Here is a 14916-nt window from a genome sequence, read left to right on the forward strand (position 1 = left end):
GAGCTTTATATCAAGAAGTTATGTGACAGGATTTTTGTACCAACAAAAGTATTGGACTTATGGACTTGATCTGGACTGGGCTGGGATGTTTTCTTGATATCCAAATTTCTCTTTGATGTAAAGCTCTTTCGTACACATGTATAAGTGTCACTGGGTTTGTTTCTGTAGTCAACCTGGCCTGACACAGTCATTATAGACCAAGAACCATCCCGGCACCGTCCAGCTCAAGTCCTTAAGTCCATATGATAATACTCTTCAGCCTCACCAGCCATATGCCATGATGCAGAATTCATGAAGATCACAGGCTGGCGGGGGAAAAGTCACGGGGATCTACTGGTGGTGGCTCTGGCAATACTTAGCATCAGGCAGGAGGAAGGTAAAGGCAGAGCGAGGCGGGGAGGTACCGGTGGTCTCCTCATGAGAAGGCCACACTGACAAGGAGGCACCATCAGGGTGTGACCTGATTGACAGGTTGACATGAAATTGTGTAACAATGGGCCTGCCAAAGTCTCCAAACTGCATCTCTATCTGCAACTGTCACCTCAAGCACATTCCATCATCTCGATCAACTGGCCCCAGAAGCAGCAGCTTCCACGGCAGCCTAAACATGTTGAAGAGTCTTCTTTTGTCCTGGGCCCCGCTCAACGCTGATGGCTTTCCAAGTCACTTGATACACAGGTGCAAATAGCACATCCAAACGAGGGATGTGTTGCCTCCCAAATCCAGGCCTACTAGGCATTGTGCCTCTCTTTCAGTTGTAGGAGGGACCAGATGCCATATGGTACCCTTCTCTTTAGTAGGGATGCCTGGGATCAGCAGGCAATGCAACAGGATATTGAGAAACCAAACACAAGCTCTGGCAGAAGGTGAAGGACCAAAGAGTACTCAACTCTGCTGGGTCTCTCTCTCTTTTCCAAAAAGACTTACTACACCACGGAAGTGACACCAAGCTGCACCCCTCTCCTTTCCCTTTCTCCTCAACTATCGCAAGTGAATTTTAATAGTTGCATTTTCAGATATCACATTTATTAACTTGTTTGTTTTGTTTTTAGTAAGATTCTCTAAGTATAAAGCAATGGTCTAAATTTTCACCTGTGGGAGAAGTGAGATCCCAGGGAAAATGTTGGGTGCTGGCAAGTCAATGTTGACTCATAGGAACCCTCTGTGCAAGAGAAAGAACCCTGCCTGGTCCTGGGCCTTCCTCACCTGGTTATTTTGCAGCCATGGTATCAATCCATCTCACCAAGGGTCTTTATCTCTTTCTCTGCGCTTCTACCTTACAAAGCACGCTGTCCTTTTCCAGGGACAGTTCTCTCCTGATAACATGTCCAAATCAGCTGAGACATCTCCCCATTCTGGTTGGGTCTTCGTCTAAGATACATTTTTTTGTTCTTTGGCAGTCCTTTCACCAGCACCTCAATTCAGATGCATCCATTGTTGTTTGGTCTTCCTGATTCAATATCCAGCTTCGACATGTACCTATATGAGACTATTGGAAATACCATGGTTTAGGTCAGACACAATCTGCAAAGTGATATCATTGCTTTTCAACACTCCAAAGAGCTCTCGTGCCATCGATGTACCTGACGCGATGCGTAGTTTGATCTCTTGACTGCCACTTCCATAAGCACTGATTGTGGATCTAAGCAAAATGAAATACTTGACATCTTCCATTTTTAAATATTTATCACGATGATCTAGTTGTGACAATCTTCTTTTCTTCATATTGAGTTGTTCGAGGCTGAAATTCTTGCTCTTCTTTAGCAAGTGTTTCAAGTCCTCCACTTTCAGCAAGCAGAGTTGTGTCGTCTGCATATCTAGGTTATTAATAAGCCCTCCTCCAATCCTGATGCGGCATTCTTCCTTGGATAGTCCAGCTTCTCTGATATTTTGCTTAGCATTCAGATTGGATAAGTCTGGTGAGAGACGACCACCTTGCCCCCCACTTTTCCTGAATTTAAACCAGGCAGTATCCCTTTGTTCTTTTCAGACAACTACTTCTTGACCCATGTCCAAGTTCCACATGAGCACCTTGAAGTGTTGCGGGATCTTCGTTGTTCTCAAGGTTGTCCCTCGTTTGTTATGGCCCACACAGTTGAATGTTTTTACAACAAAACCTATATTTCGGCATTCTTAGAGCCTAGAGTTATCTGATGTCAGCTACGATAGCTATTGTTCTACATCCTCTGGTCTATCTGGTTTGAATTTCTAGCAGCTCCCTGTGAATGTACTGCTATCACTTTTGTTGAATGACCTCCAGCATACGTTTACTTGCATGTAATAGTAATGATATTGTTCTACAATTTTTACATTCTGTTCAGTCACCTTTCTTTGGAATGGGTACACACATGAATCTCTTCCAGTTCCATTGGCCAGGTAACTGACTTCTGAATTTCTTGCCACAGATGAGTGAGTACTTCCAGTATTTCTTCAGCTTGTTGAAACCTTTCAATGGCTATTCCATCAATTCATGGATCTTTCTGTTTTGCGGTACCTTCAGAACTCCTTGGACTTTTTCGGTACCATTTGTTCTGGATCATATGCTACCTCTTGAAATGGTGGCGTGTCAACTAGTTCTTTTTGGTACAGTGACTCAGTGTAGTCTTTCCAGCTTCTTTTGATACTGATTGAATCATTCGATATTTTGCCCATAGAATCTTTCAGGATTTCAACTTGAGGCTTGAATTTTTTTTTCTTCAGGTCTTTCAGTTTAAGATATGTTATACTTGTTTTCCCTTGTTGATTTTCTCACTCCAGGTCTTTGCACATTTCATTTTGCATTTTAGGTACTGAAAGACCTTCTCAAGATGCCTTTTAAAAATTTCTGTTCAGCTCTTTTACTTCACAATTTCTTCCACTTGCTTTAGTTTTTCTATGATCAAGAGCACGTTTTAGAGTTTTCTCTGACATCCACATTGACCTTTCCTTTCTTTCCTGTTTTTTTTTCATGTCCTTTTACTTTCTTCAGATATGATGTTATTGATACCATCCCAAGCTCATCAAGTCTGCTCAGTGAGTTCAATGTATTCTTAAGATGTTCCCAAAGTTCAAGAGGGATATACTCAAGGTCATCTATTTCATAGATTTGTTTTTAATTTTTTTCAAATTCAACTGGAACTTAGATAGAAGCAATTGGTGGTCCATTCCATAGTCACCCTCTGGCCTGGTTGTATCTGCTGATATTGAGTTTCTCAGCTATCTCTTTCCACAGATGAAGTCAAATTTATTTCTGCTTATTGCATCAGGAGAAGTCCCAGTTTTATGTTGTTGAGAAAAGGTATGTGCGGTGAAGAAGTAGGTGGTCTTGTGATCTCCAGGTTAATTCTATCATATAATCTTCATGTCTATCACCAAGTCCATATTTTCCAGCTACTGTTCCTTCCTCTTTGTGTCTATTTTTGCTTTCTAATCACCAATGATTATCAATGCATCTTGAGTACATGTTTGGTAAATTTCAGATTGAAAACATTGGTAGAATTCTTCAGTGTCTTCATTACTAGCTTTAGTAATTGGTGTGTAGATTTGGGTAATATTTGTATTGACTTGATTTCCTTGTATTCAGATAGATAGACATTATCCTGTCACAGACAGCATTGTTCATCAACTTAGATTTTGAAATGCCCTTTTGGAAGAGGACTGTGATCCCATTTCCTCTTGAATTTAGCATTCCTAGCAGAGTAAAGCACAAGATTGTCTGATTCAGAAGGCCAATCCCAGTCCATTTTAGCTCACTGATGCCAAGCATATCAATCTTTATGGGTTCCATTTCATGTTTGATGCCTTTCAATTGTTCTATATTCATACTTCATTCATTTCAAGTTCAAATTAGTAATAGGTGTTTCACCTCATTCTTCTCATTGAGTCGTGCCTCATCAGCAAATGAAGGTCCTGAAAACCTTATCGGTCCACATCATGCTGGTAGACTTCACTTTGAAGAGGCTGCTCTTCCTCAGCCGTATTTTGAGTGCCTTCTGACTTGAGAGCTTATCATCTGGGACTACATCTGACAATGCTCTGCGTATAGCCTTGACGGTTTCAGTAGTTGATAATGGTCCATAATTCACAAGGTTTTCAATAGCTAAATCCTCAGAAGTTGACAGCCACTTCCTTCTTCATAATCTGTTCTTAGTCTGGAAGTTCTGCTGAAACCTGTTCACCTTGGGTGTCCCTGCCAGTTTTTGAAATACCAGTGACATCGCTTCAAGCAACACAGCAACACCCCAGCTTCCACAGTATGACAAACAGACAGGTGGGATTACCTGGAAAATAGTATCTTAACAAACAGTTTTTTAGATGAACTGTTATCATGAATCTAGACAATTCACTTCAGAAGGCATCTGCACCATGAAGAAAGATTTATTGATCATATTAGTTGACAAAGTAACCATTAAAACCATACAAATAAGTTTATTCATTTTGGGGGATCTTTATGCTCATAAGCGTGTTTCTATCTCAACTTGTAAAACAACTTAAAGTTGTATTTGCACCTCTAGTATTTTCTTCTCTTTATCTCGCTGAGCTACCCTGAAAGGTAGCCACCAACCATGGTGTTGTAAAAATTGATGAGCCTCTTCCCTAGTGTAGATGTAGTAGTTCATTATGCCTAGAAACTCAGTGTCTTTTGCCTGCTGTATTCAATACTCTAATAAACATCACTTCTGAATTCAAGATGTTAAAATTGAATTGCACTCTTCTTTGTAACGACTCAGTACAGAAATTGTTTTAGAACAAAATCTCTCCAACTCGATTAGCCTCAAGAAATAACTTCTTAGGCCAAACTTTGCAAAGGGATTATAACAGCAGAAATAATTTTTAGGCGATGCTTTAACTACTTAACGGAGCCCTAGTGGCCCTGTTAGGTAAGCAATTGGCTGCGAACTGCAAGCTGCCCTAAAGAAGAATGGTAAGGCAGTGGGCTTCTCTGAAGACGTGTAGCCCCAGAAACAGGGTTGCTATGGGTCAGAACCCACTAGGTGGAAGGGGTTTGATTTGTTTGGTTAACTACTTAACTGATTCTGTTGGAGGGTTCACAGAGAAGAACACTTGAGAGGCTGCTATATGTTTGGCACAAGGGATAAACAAGTGAGCCATTTCTGCTTTTAAAAATTCTCCCCTCTACTACTTCAACAACTCTACGACTGTGGAGCCTTGCCTCAACCACATTTTCACTATCACCATAATCTTCATTTTCTACTTAACTAACAAATTATATTTTTCATACTGGTGGTAGTTACATCATCTCATGTCAGCTTGAGGGGGTCAAGAGTGAAGGCGTGGAGTGTAGCCTGTCAATCAGGTCACAGCTTGATGACCTCATTTGGAGGCGCCAATGGCGATAAATAGCTCACTGGAGGTCATCCCCCTCCCACCCCACCCTGCTTCACCTTCCTGCTGTGAGTCACTCAGAGAGCTGCCGGAACCACACTGAGACTTGTGAACACCCTGGAGGTGCTTCAGTACCACTGGACGCGTAAGAGTTTTCGCCCCCCCCCCCGGCCTGTGATCTTCTTGCATTCTGCATCATTGTGTGCTACTGAGTGAGTCTGAAGAGACATTTTAGACTAGTATGAGACTTATTTGCTAATATCATACATATGGATTTGACTGGACTGGGTTTGGATGCTTTCTCAATATGTAATTTCCCTTTGATAGAAAGCTCTCTCTTACACATAAATGAAAGCCTCTGCATTTGTTTCTTTAGTCAGCTCGGCCTAACACAATGCTTAATTTCTCTGTTGATCTTCTCCACTGAATTTTCTCCGAAAAACTTGAGTTAAACTCAATGCTGCCCGTCCTTCCCATGACTCTCTGCTCCGTCTGCAGACTGGAATCACTTGGAGAGCTTTGATGGTCTCCCAGAGGGGAGTACTTGGGAGGGGGAAGGGGATGGAAACAAGAAGTGTCCTGGGAGTCCTAGTGTACAATTACAGCGAAAGACGTCTGACTTAATTCACCTCTGCCTCCAATTAGCTAAACGTGGTACAGAAAAATCACACGATCTTCTTACATCCAATGAGAACTCTTCCCCAGTTCTTCACGGTGACTTTCTCTCATCTCCTCCTTTGTCCTTCATCTCAGCTGATGATCTACCAAGAAAATGACAGCTCCTGTGTGTTGAATGTTTACTATGTGCTAAGTGCTACTCTTCTGTACCTTTTCCCAGAGCCTCTCAGCAACCTTTTAAGTAATGCTACTAAATACAAGTGGGTCCATCTTTAAGAGGACGGAATGAAGGAACAGACAAGTTCGGTGACTTGTTCAAGGTTGTGCACCCAGTGCTAGAAGGAACTTGCTTTTGAACCCTGGGAGACTGGCTGTGGAGCCCAGCTCTCACCCAGCTCACTAAAAGCCTCTCTCAGCACGGAAAACCCAATGGAACCACCTCCATTTCCCTTGATCACATCTACTAATCAATAGGTATTTTCACTCAGGCTTCCTCCCTTTCTGTTCTGTAACATTGGATGAACTTTCCCCACTTTATCCTCCTTTTCATATATTCAAGGACTTCCAGTTTTGCAGTGCTATTGAGTTGGTTCCAATACATGGGAACCCGATGGGTGTTAGAGGAGAACTGTGTTCCACAGGCTTTCAATGGCTGGTGTTCCTGCAGTCAACAAGCCTTCCTTTGGAGGGACCTCTGAGCAGACTCCAACTGCCAACCTCTTTGTTAGCACCACCCAGGGATATGGTTCAGTGGTCTTAGTTATCATTAATCCATTCGATTCTGAAGCATGGTGATCCCATGTGTGCAGAGTATAACTGATCCAGAAAGCTTTCCAGGCCTGTCTTCTAAGGTCCCTCTAGATGGGTTTGAACCTCCAACCTTCCAGCTAACAGCTAAATGGTTAACCATTTACACGCTCCTATAGCCACCCAAGGACGGCTGTTATTTTTAGGGGCTGTGGAATTGATTCTAATTCTTACTCATAGCAACTCAATATGATCGAATAGAACCACCCTAGAATGTTTCTTAGGCTGTAATTTTGATAGAAACCGATCAGCACGTCTTTCTCCTGGGGAGACTCTGGGCATGTTTGAAGCAGGTATGTGTTTAACTGTTGCACCGCAAGGAGTCCTGCTCAAGGGCCCCCAGACTCACAGCTACCGGGTCTAGTCTGGCTTTGCTGGTGTGATAGGTTACATAGTGAACTTCTAACTATAAGACTGGTGGTTCAAGCCCACCGGTCACTCCTCAAGAAAAATATGAGGCTTTCTGCTTCAGTAAAGATTTCCAGCCTCTGAAACCCACAGGGGCAATTCTACTCTGTCTGATAAGCTTGTGATAACTCATGGACGAGGTACCTGTAATGATCTCATCTTCAGTTATTTCCCCATGCCTGGCTCAACCCCATCAAGCTATACATGTGCTCCAGTACCTCCTCTTGCACTACTTTGGGGCGCCAAAGAAGCAGGAATCAAAACCACCAACAAACACCCACGCTGCCTTTGAGTCAATTCCGACCCATAGGTGCCCTATATACGCTAGTTTTCGAAATGGCAAATCTTTACAGGAGCACAGAACCTCTTCTTTGTCCCATAGAGTGGCTGGTGGTTTTGGAATTCCAATCTTGTGGGTAGCAGCCCAGTCCCACAATGCACCTGTACAAAACAGTATGGGCAGACAAGTGTGAGGGAAAATGGGAAGGAGGCCGAGAGAACTGAGTCATCCGAGCCTGAGAGCGGTGCGACCTCCGCAAAGGGGAGACCAGTGGGGAGTGGTATAAAGGAAAGTCTCGGGCTGCATTGCATCTGGCAGCTTTAAGGACGTTTAGACAATGCAAACCACGAATGCCCAAGCCCAAGTTGGCAGTCAGAGTGCCATGTGTCATGTAGGAATGTGTGACCTTGGGATCTCTACCACCTTTCATCTTGTGCTGTCAGCAGCCCATGGGGCACCATGACCTTGGCGAGAATGAGGTGGTGAATTTCAAAGCACAGCGGGTTGGTACCATTAGGCAATTATATGCCTCACAGTTGGATATTTGGAGGGCACATTTCCATGGCTACCACACCTCTCTCAACTTCTTGATGCTCTGGTCCCCTCTAGCTACTGCCCCATTAAACCTGCCCTCCTTTCCAGTAAAACTTTTTTTAAAAAGGTCGCTTATATTCACAGTTCCTGTTTCCTTGTTCTTACATTCTTTCCTGAACATTACTCTCTCTCTCTCTCTCTCTCTCTCTCTCTCTCTCTCTCTCTCTCTCTCTCTCACACACACACACACACACACACACACACCAGGCTTTGTCTTTTTTCCTTCTCCACTGTGTCTCAACAGCTATTTTTATCTGTGTGTGTGTTTCACACTAATAGACTGGTTGGACAAATGGCCTCTTAGAATAAGGTCTCTTTCTTAAACATCCCTGCAGCTGTGTGGTCATAAGAAATTGAGCCAGATGAGTGTTATTTCTGGACCCTGCCCTCTTTTTCCCTGGCTGTCCTTCCTGTTGACTAGAATGGAGATGGGGCAGTTTGTGAGTCACACTGGATCACACACAGGAGGCTTTTACTCCTGAGGGATGGCAAATGGCACCGAGGAAAGACCATGGTGATTTCAAAAAGCTGCAATACTGAGCAGGACTTCGTGGGAAACAGAACTAGGCTTGTATCTTATTTGAGCTGAGTTTAGTTTGGATCTCTAGCTTTGACAGTCTGCTTATCTCGATTTATGTACCCACCACTCCATATGCAAGTCTGTGGATGCCACTCTGAAGTAGAACTTGCATCTGACTGCTTTGCTGCTACCACCTCAATTCAGGATGCTGAAACAGCCTCTAAATGATCAGATCCCCTCGATTCTGGATTTCTAGAGTCTATTGTCTTCAGTTTAGAATCCTCTGATTTATCAAGATCTTGATCTAAAGACCACCAGCAACACACTTACAAATTGAGTTCATTGCTTCACAACATGGAGAACTGTGGGGTCTTTCAGTGAGAGGTTGGTAGAAGGGACTTCATCCCAGGAGTTGGGATTGTTCGAGTGATTCTGGGTCACGTTTAAAGAATCAAGGCTAATTCTGTGATTAGAACTCTCAATAAATCTAGTCTAGCAGAATGGAAGGTTAGAATGAGGCTAGCCTTTGGTAAAAAGAAAAGGCCCTCATATTAGCTATGGTGGTTAGATGCTTGGACATTGGTCACTTCTGTGGTTTGGACAATGTTCTGTTCTCCTGCGTTCAAGCGTGATTATAGAGTCATCTTTTTGTTTGATTTGTTGTTCTGAGAAATTATTTATGGCCAACAGGAAACTACAATCTAGCTGTTAGTGATAGGCCAGCTTTGGATCTGAGGGACTGCGTATCTCTTTCTTGCTTCTCAGTGCCCTTAAGATAGAATACAAACTCCTGGCTGTTGCCTTCAAGGTCCCACATTGTCCACCTGCTCCCTCACCATCTCCTCTTTCACAGTCACCATGTCCCTGGGATGGTACCTTTCCGTGTGTCTCTTAAAGGTGCCATGCTTATTCCCTCCTTGTTGTAGCTGTTAGATGACCTTGAATCAGGTTGTGTTAGTCTGGGTCCTTTAGAGAAACAAGTCCACAGAAACTCATGTATAAGAGAGAGGTTTATATAAAGGGTAAGTGCGCATCAAGAAAACATCCCAACCCAGTGCTGCCCAAGCCCACAAGTCTAACATTAACCCTATGTCCAACACCAATCCACAAAGTCCTCCTCCATCTCACAAAACACACACTATGATGCCGACTGCAGGAGGAAAGCTGAATCAGTGAGCATGTAAGCATCTCAGCGCTGGCAGGGTCTCCACGTGGCTGCTCCAGCACCCAGGGCTGCATCTGGGTAGGTCCATGTGGCTTCTCCTTGGGGATGTCTTGCAAGAATTGAGCCTTGCCAGCTAAAGCAGGTAACTGGCTAAGGCAGCTGCACCCTGGTCCGACCATCACAAAGCAAGAGACCTGAGAACTAGAAAGGCGAGGCTCACCGAGCCATTTATCCCTCTGCCCTTCAATTAACCACATGTGTTTATGAGCCAGGTTGGCACAATACACTTTAACTATATCACAGGTTTAATTCATAATGACCCAAAGTACAACTGTTGTTATGTTTGAGCCCATTGTTGCAGTCCATTTCATTGAGAGACTTCCTCTTTTTTCCTGACCCTCTTTTTGTCAAACATGACATTCTTCTCCAGGGACTTGTTCTTCCAGATAACATGTTCAAGTACATGAACTAAAGTCTCACCATTATTGTTTTTAAAGAAAGCGCCTTCTGGGGCTACATCTTCCAAAGCAGCTTTCAATAGTCTTTGCCAGCACCATATTTCAAAGGCAGCCATTCCTTTTTGGGTCTCATTGATTCATGGCCAAAATTGCATATCCATATGAAGTAACTGAAAATACTTTGGCTTGAATCACGTACTCCTTTGTCCTCAGAGGGACATCCTTGCTCTTCGGTGTTGCTCTTTGCCCAATACCATAAGTACATTGTTTGATTTCTTTCTGCTGCTTCCATGAATGTTGATTGCGAATCCAAGTAGAGGGAAACCCTTGATAATGTCAATCTCTTCTCCATGAATCATAATGAGCCTGTTTATTGGTCCAGTTGTGAGGATTTGAGTTGCAAATCCTACTGAAGGCTGCAGTGTTTTCTGTTTATCAGCAGGTGCTTTAAGTTCTCTTCCTTTTCACAAGCAAGGCTGTGTCATCTGCATCCTACAGGTGCTTAATGAGCTTTCCTCCAGTCCTAACACCACATTCTTCTGCATAGAGTCCAGTACAAATGTAAAGCACATTTGTACATTCATTGCCCTCATCATTCTCAAAATATTTGCTCTCCACTCAAGACCCTGGCATCAGCTCCTCATTTTTCCCCTCCCTCCCCACCTGCCCTCTCCCATGATAATTTATAAATTATTATTTTGTCATATCTTGCCCTGTCTGATGTGTTTTGTATCATTGATTAGAATTCACAGGGATTCTTCCTTAGTATCTTTGCATTTGTGGTCACTTCTGTCTGGAACAGGTTCTCCAGAGCTTATAAAGAAACTATTATCTCCTTCTGAGGTATATGCTACTTCCTCTTATTTTAAGTCTTCCAAGGAAAGGATTGTTCCGGAGGAATCCATGGCTCTCACAAGTTCTCTTCTCTAGGAGCGACTGTCATTTGTGCTTCTGAAATGAGGGGACATGACAAAGATTCATTTGCAATCACTCAATAGAAAACCGCTCCTTTGGACAGGCTGATGGCTTCCTTCATTTCCAATATGTTGACATAGGGTCACAACCCAAATGCCAATAGGCCCTAGGCAGGCAACTTTAACAAGGAAAACAAGCTGGATTGATTTCACTGGGAGAGTTAAGAAGTAATCTTTTGGTATACAGCCTCATATAGGACTGTCTGCACTCTCTCACTATCTATCTATCTATCTATCTATCTTCTCTCTCCCACATTTGTCTAAGCAAATGTTGTCTTAGTCTCTATTGTATACCCACTTTTGGCAGAACATGAGCTAAGGTAATGCTATGCTTTTGCCTTCACTGTAAAAAAATGATAAATAACAGTTGAGACCAGACCTCAGTATTGGGGATGCTGGGGACTATGGAAAACTATAGAGTGTGAGCTGTGTCTAATGGACAATAGCTGAGCCTTTTCTTTCTTTTTAAAGAAGAGATGTGCAATCATCACCACAATCAACTTTAGAAACTTTTCTTTTTTCTTGTCCTCTTTGTTACTAGGTCCCTATTTTCCACCAACCTCCCCTGGCATACCCCCAGGACCGATTAATCCAGTTACTGTATCTTTAGATTTACCTATTATGATTTAATATACAGAAAAACATAAAATAAGAAGCTATAAACAAAATGACAACAGCAAACCCTCACAATAATAAACTCTCAATGGAAAAAAAAGAAAAGATTAAAAACTAGAACGATTTAAAATGGGCCAAAAAGGAGATCAAATGATAAGATGTCAGATTTTGGTCTAACTGCATCCGCGAGTATCCACTTTCCAAAGCGCTCTGCGTGGCAGCAGGACTACACAGCCCTGGTCCGTGGGCAGAGGGCATTCCCTGGAGGCCTGATCCACAGTAGTTCCCTTTCCTTCTTTTAAACTGAAGCGAATTTAAAATGGGTCGAAAGGTAGATCAAATGATATTACATTTCAAGCTAGCTACATCTGTAATAATCCAGTTTTACAATGTTCTCTTTCTGATAACAAGGCTATTCACAGCCTTCAATCCCCTTCAGAAAGGATTCATCAGAAGTTTAATCCATGGATGGATCCTGCGAGTGGATTTTGGGCTTCCACTGTCACCCATAGCCTTCTGCAAACCAGATATTCACAATTTAAGTTCTGATACAATTCCTTCCTCTGGATTTGGATCTTATTATTTACAATCCTTAGATCACACAGGCTGGTGTGCTTCTCCCACATGGATTTAATTGATGTCTCACTAACACGGCTGCTTGTTTGAAGACAAGCCTAAGATCCCAGAGGATATTCTTTCTTATAGCAGGGCACCATCTAGTTTTTCACCACACTTTGCTATATCGTCAGTGATCTCTTCATGAAAACAAACATCAAGCAGGACTATGTTATAAGAATTAATTAGTCTTAGATTGGGGCTAGAATTAAGTGAATTTTGCTGATTTTTGACTTGTGGAAATGCAGGCCTTAGTTTGCCAGAAATTCGCTTTTTGGGGGGATAGATGTTGACGTTGTTACATGCCGCCTAGTCGATTCTGATTCGTGCACAGCAGAACCAAACACTCATTAATGTCACTGCGCTGACATTGGACAAATTGTTGAAATGGAAAATGTTTTGCTTCCTATATATTTATTACAGCTTGTAAACATGACAGCAACATCCACTCACTTGTGATGCTTTTTGGTATGGGAAACCAAAAACCCCAAACCAAACCCACCACCATTGAGTTGACTTGGCAGACCCACTAAGGAAGAAGTTACTACCCTCCTTTGCTTGTCTTTGCTTACTTTGGAGCTTGAAGCCAGTGTCTGAGTGAGAATGCCAGAAGTGACCTTGGGAGGAAATTGGAAAGAGGTAGGATTGGAAGCTGGGAGCTAAAAGGAGGAGGATCTTAACTGACCTGGTAGTATGGAATAAAGGGCAGATTCAAGAGCTGCTTTGTGATGGCCATTCAGAGTATAGGGGAAAGTAGGATGCGTCCAGCGTCTGGTTCTGGCTCTGAAGAATCCAGTAGCCTTCCCCGGGTCAGAGTAGTTGATGGCTATACTGATGCTTCATCTCTATGGCCTCAGTTTACCTAGCAGACAAAGGAGTAATAGAGGTGCATACTCAAAGGGTGGCTCCAAGGATGAAGTGAAATAATGCATATAAAGGGCTTACATTCTTTCTCCTCTTAGGAAATGAGGGCCTAGACATGTTCAATAATTTGCTCCAAGTAAATGAAGGGCTGGGATTCCAGTACATCAATTCGAGCCCAGAAGTGGGTCGGTTCATTTTGGTTGGGTCGCTAATCACAAGGTCAGCAGTTTGTATCCATCAGTTGCTCAAGGGAGAAAGCCAAGACTCTCTACTCCAATAAAGCGCTGCAGTCTTAGAAACTCACAGGGGAAGTTCCGCCTGGTCTTCCATGGTCGCTATGAGTCAGCATCCCTCAATGGCTTGAGTTGGAGAATTGAAGAGCAACGAAGCTGAGGTGTGGGTATGGTGTTGAGCTGCTTTTTGACATGGGGTCATTGATGTGGTGTCCAGGAGATAGTTGTGTACATGAGTCTGAACCAACAAGAGCGGTATTGGGCAGATAAGTCCTTGTACCCTCAGTTGTCCTAGATAGCAGACCTGAATTTAGTCCTCAATGGCACATGGCCTGTTGACCAGGCAGCTCTTCTGATAGGGAGTGTTTGGCATATTCATACAGCAAAGATCATTGTCAATTCCTTAAGTAGTTTAAGTCAGATTTTTGGATTTAAACATTGATCTTCTTTGATATTTTTTTACCATGACATAGAATTATTAACTATAATAAAAAGCTCAGATCTCAGAAATACTTGGAAAATGGAATAAAAAGATACTGTGACATTCCTATGAACTTTTTGAAGCTCCTTAGCATAATAGCCATCTGCTAATCAGTATGAACTTGAAAGGTATCTATATTAAAATCCACTTCAATTAAAATAACTTTCATTGGGAATAATTTTGCAAAATTTATCTACCTTGGCAACAAACACATTTTTCAACTGATTTAGTATGCTGAATAATTTGTTTAGCATAATTTAAGGAACAGATCCCTAATTTAGGTTGTGACACAACTGAACGGGGGATAAAACTTTAGCATGAATCAAGCTTCAATCTTATTTCTCTTCTGGCACCTTCACCGTCCTGGGCCAATTCCCGCAAACAGGCTTGGAAACCCACAGACAGTTCTGCTCTCTCGCCTAGGAATGCGCTAAGTTGGAATTGACTAAAAGGCTGAGGTTTTGTGTGTGTGTGTGGCCTCGGACTCCCCCCAATTACGTTGCCACGTTGTCACTATAGATGAAGACTCCCTGGTGGCATTATAGTGAAGTATTTGTGCTAACTGAAAGCTTGGTGGGTCAGACCCAACAGTTGTTCCCAAGGAGAAAGATGTGAGCGAGTGCTTTCATAAAGATTACTGCCTTGGACCAATCTGCAGAGCAGTCCTAGTCTGTCCTGTTGGTTTGCTAGAAATTGGGATCAGCTTGATAGCAATGGGTTTGGTTTTGATTTAGGAGTTAACTTGCCCGTTTACATTTCAGCACCTAAGATGAAATATAAGCATCTTTTAAACATCTGGTCATGGGTTTATGAAGAAAATAGAATTACATCTAACAAGAGGGGTAAATTATGATCCATTGAGCAAATCTGCCCCATTATCTATCTTTGTATGTCCTACGTGTTACAAGTGGGGGTGCTAACTGCAAGGTTAGCAGTTTGAAATCACGAGCTGCTCCGCA

This window comes from Tenrec ecaudatus, chromosome 2 (genome assembly GCF_050624435.1).
Source record: "Tenrec ecaudatus isolate mTenEca1 chromosome 2, mTenEca1.hap1, whole genome shotgun sequence".
NCBI lineage: Eukaryota > Metazoa > Chordata > Mammalia > Afrosoricida > Tenrecidae > Tenrec > Tenrec ecaudatus.